The sequence below is a fragment of the Nannospalax galili genome, unplaced genomic scaffold, assembly GCF_000622305.1.
Source record: "Nannospalax galili isolate Female #2095 unplaced genomic scaffold, S.galili_v1.0 scaffold437, whole genome shotgun sequence".
NCBI classification, from domain to species: Eukaryota; Metazoa; Chordata; class Mammalia; order Rodentia; family Spalacidae; genus Nannospalax; species Nannospalax galili.
This window is the reverse complement of record NW_008340646.1, coordinates 1,026,756-1,031,300: the sequence shown is the minus strand read 5'-3', so window position 1 is coordinate 1,031,300 and position 4,545 is coordinate 1,026,756. Positions and strand designations below refer to the sequence as shown.

General features: G+C 41.3%; 1 long non-coding RNA gene across 1 annotated transcript; it reads left to right on the top strand.

Moving 5' to 3' along the window:
• The first annotated feature begins 305 nt into the window (after positions 1 to 305).
• On the top strand, positions 306 to 1,776 carry LOC115070792. Its single transcript, XR_003849921.1, has 2 exons — positions 306 to 476; positions 759 to 1,776. It is a non-coding gene; the product is annotated as an uncharacterized LOC115070792 (long non-coding RNA).
• Positions 1,777 to 4,545: the final 2,769 nt, after the last annotated feature.

The window sequence follows — 4,545 nt, the reverse complement described above, 5'->3', positions numbered from 1 at the left end:
GCCTGTATTGCCGTTGACTTCAGTCATGACTGTGAAGTGTTTTCTTTCTTTAAGTATTTTGGACACGACCTTCTTATTTGAAAGTTTTGCATATTACCCAAGACCTCTGTATCTAAACTATGTTAAAGACACATAGAAAAGAAATGACATCATGGTGCAGGATTCTGTCCGTTGAGTTTTGTGTTTAGCTAACACTGATGAGTCATCCAGTCTTGTGACCAGCCAGGCACCTTTCCAATCAGAGACTGTTAAGATCTGTGACAACAGAACCTGGAGTTGTTTGAAGGGCTGATTTCATCAATGACCTGCACAGTTGGTAATTCCAGGTTCTGGGAGGAACCGAATTTGTTCCTATTCCTGATGAATAAGAAAACACGAAGGAGATTATAGTTGGTAAAGCTGACTCACTTCCTGGTGTTCAGATGAAAGGGGTTGTCCAACAGATGAGTCTCCCCCGGAAATAAGGCTTCCTTCAGGTAATTAGGTAAATCTTTTAAAAGCAAGATTGGCTGTCACATCTTGTCAGTAGTTTAGTATGTTAAAAAGTAAAATTTAATTAAGAATAATATTATCCATTAGCCAGGTCCTTACATCTGTGAAAATTGCTGTAAGCATGCATTCAGGTGACTGAAAAAGCTGTTTATTGAAGGGTGGAATTAATTTGCTCTCCTTACAGCTGTCTCACAAATGCAAGGCTTACCTGCAAGGATGTAACTGTTACAATGCATCTGAGAGTTTCACGTTGTGTTTTCTCCCAGATCACCTGGAGAATGATGTAAACTAGCAAAGCTGTTCTGGAGGATTCTCAGAAGAGTGTGCTGGAGGCCTACTCTCCATTCATAAATGGGAGATGACACAATTGTAACAGGCTGTGGGATTTTCCAGCCACATTGTCTTTAACTCAGCAGGAGCTGCCTACGAGGGTAAGGGCCAGTCATCTTCAACACAGCCTCCACAAGAACATTATGGGAAACCAGGACACTTCTACCTCCCTGACTTGCTGTACTCCCTTGGGCCTAACAACCAGGATGAATTCCTCAAAGCTAGTTTGGAACATATTTATTAAAAAAAAAAAAAAAAAAATAGAGGAAGTCAAACATGTTGGGAGGAAAACAATCTAATGCTTTCCTGGGAAGCTCAGATTATCACCAAAAGTCACAATCCACCTCTCTACTAAACTCAATTTATTTACTTTTTATTTTTAGACAAGCTCTCACTGAGTAGCCCTGGCTGGAAGAAAACTCGCTATGTAGAACAGGCTGGTCTTGAACTTTCAGAGACTGGCCTCCACAGTGCTCAGATTAAAGGTGTGCACCACCATACCCAGCTAAATTCAATTTTAACAGCATGCTACATGTCTTACTTTCATTTCTAATGTGCTTGTAGCCCGCCTTGTCTCTCCCCTATTTGGTATGTCTGCTTCTCAATTCTCTTATTAGTAGTTGTATAATTCCTCTTGTTGGGAAATCACAAATTGTGAAACATGCTAAATGGGCACATTTAAAAATAACCTGGTCTTTTCTGTTGTTTGGGTAAAGCCACTTGCTTGTTTGGGGTTGCTAATGGGAGTAAGTGAGCTTGTGTGATTACCTCTATAGCCAGCTTGTTTGCTCAGAGGGAAAACTTCATGAAACAGTCACAGGCTGCATTCCACAGCATTAGCTAACCACTCGGCAAATGCCTACAGCTGGGTCCTAGCACTGTCTGCCACCAGGGCTCAGAGGCAATATGCTTGTGGGGCAGAGATGTTGTTGCTAGACATCAATACAAGCTTGAGTTAACAAAACTTGTTTAGTTTGTTGTTTTTGAGACAGTCTTATTTGGTAGCTCAGACTTGCCTCGAACTGACTGTGTAGCCAGGGCTAGCCTCAGTCTCCCAAGTGCTGGGATTACAAACACACAACTCTATAGCTGGCACCAGTGTTTTTTGATTATTTGTTGAGACAGGTTTTCATATAACCTAGGCTGGCCTCAAACTCACTATGGAGCCCAGGATGGCCTTGAACTCCTGATCTCCCACCGTCTCCACCTCCCAAATTCTGAGATAACTGGAGTGCAATCATGTCTATGTTGGGATTGAATACAGGGCTTCTCCCAACTGAGCTACATCCCTAGTCTCAAAAAAAAAAAAAAAAAAAAAAAATTAATGGTTTGTTCATGCTCTCAGATTCCTGATACAAGGCTCCTGGAGTTTTTTGTCTCTGAAAATTTATGGGATTCTCAGTTTTTAAGGAAACTCCTTCTTTGCTTAGCAATTGATCCTATCAGTGAGCTTGAGTGAACTTTAGGAGAGTGGTTGGGTAGTAACTGCAAATGCAGTAGAACCCATAGTACAGCAGCACTCCATTTTTCTCTTTCATGGATGAGTCCAAGACCCAATGGAATGGTTCCATATTTAGAATCTGAGTTTCAATAGTTACCAGTGATGGTAGTAGTTAGGGTCACAGAAGGATGCTGCACCTGTTCATTGCTCACTCCCTCACAGAGCTGTGTATATGCTGGGCACCTATACTCATATCTGCTTTATAGAGTGGACTTTCAGGTGAGCGTGCATTTGAAAAAATCATCTCTAGTGATTCTTGATTGGCAACGGGGACTTTGAATTCTGTACAGCCATGTGTGTTTGTGGAGTGTGAGTTTAGCTATTTATTCATTTATTTATTGTTGTTTTAACTTGTTTGGTTAAAAAGTAAGGCCTTAGGCATGGTAGTACACACCTTTAAGCCTAGCACTCTGGAGGCAGAGGCAGGTCAATCTCTGTGAGTTCGAGGCCATCCTGGTTTACAAATCAAGTTCCAAGCCAATAGGCAACATGCTGAGAACCTTTTCTCAAACAAAAGGAAAGGAAAGAGAAAAAAAGTCCTCTGCAGTGCACTTGGCGCAGTCTGCATGGGATGAAAGTGGTGGCTTGGATCTTAGTGTGAGGTCTGACTTCACATCACACACCCTCAAGAAGTGCTCTGCCCTTCCTTCCCATGATACAGTACCTGTGACGCTGGCCCCACCCTTTTCTAACTTCATGCAGGTTATGCAGTCTACTCAAAACTCATACCTTTGAGCCTTAACCCCTATGTACCTCTATCTGGAAATGGAGCCTTTGTAGGTGAGGGGGCAATTAAGGGTAAATGTACAAATGGGGCCTCGATCCAAGAGGACTTGGGCCCAGGAAGAGGCTCCCTTCCTTATCAATAGAGGAAAGGCCATATGAGGACATATTCAGAGAGAGCTTTATCAGACTTTCACCCTCCTAGTAACATGATCTTAGACTTACAGAACCTAGAACTGTGAAGGAAGTGTTTGTTAAGTTGAGGCTGCTAAGCATAGGATGGGTAGTTTCTTACCTGGCATCCCCATTTGGTTTTGGGTTATGCACACATACACCTGTTATAATAATCTACTAGGCAACGTAATTCCTTCACCTACAATGCTCTGCACACACATCCCTCTCCAAACAATGCATCTACCAACCTCAGAAGACAAAACTGTACAGATCTGTACGTTGGTTACAGTCAGACAAAACCGTACAGATCAGTACGTTGGTTACAGTCAGACAAAACTGTGTCCTCTGGGAATCTTTTAAGGAGAATCCCCTATTTACCATCATATGCCTATCCATAATTATGTAAGCATGTGATTAAAATCAGATGCATTATGGGAAAGGGCATGTACAATAGAGAAATGATTATATAACCTATCAATCAACAGAGAACCACCCAAAATATGCTCTTAGTAACCAGCCTTTATCCCCTCAGTCCTCATAAAAAGAGACCCCAGGCTATAGCTTTTGTCCTAGAGAATCTTTGTTCCTGTGGCCCTCTGCCAATTTTGACAATGTACCTCTCTTTAATCTGTACTATTGCTTTGATCTAAATGAAGTTATCTTGCTTCTTTTGCAAACCTTTATGAGCCCTTATTTTCAATTCTTTAGCTAAGTTGCCAAGACCTTGTAAACACTTGGCATAAACCCCTGGTAACTAAGTCGCCTGGCTTGTGGTATTGTGTTATAGCATCTCAGATCAAGGCTGCTTCTTCAAATACCTGAGCAGAAGACTACAGGTCTCTTCTTCTGTTGGGCTCTTGCATAGATAGATCTGTTGTGCCTGGCTTATATAGAAGCAGTTTGCAGTTAGGACCAAGGCTATATTATGATTCCTACCTCTTCTAAGTACTAGCCAAATTACATGTATGAGAGATAATTAGCCAATTTGTACCTAGATGCTGAAAAGACTTTGTTTCTGGTTTGGTTTTAGATTCAGCAGAGAAAATGAGGGAGAATTATGCATAAAATCCTAGCTATTTTGAGTGTTGTTTGTTTTTTCCTGGAATGATCCAACTAATTATCTCGGATTTGACCTTCAACTTGCTTATCAAGATAAAACTCTGAATTCTACAAAAGGCTCTCTTTCGGTTTCCTTGAGCAGAAGGTGTTTCTTAATCTAGAATCCAAATCCCATTAAATTCTCTGATACTTGACCAGGCCTCTTCATTCTGCCCTCCTTCTTTGTAATGGTTTAATCTCTTCTCAGTCAAAGTGGAAAAATAAAG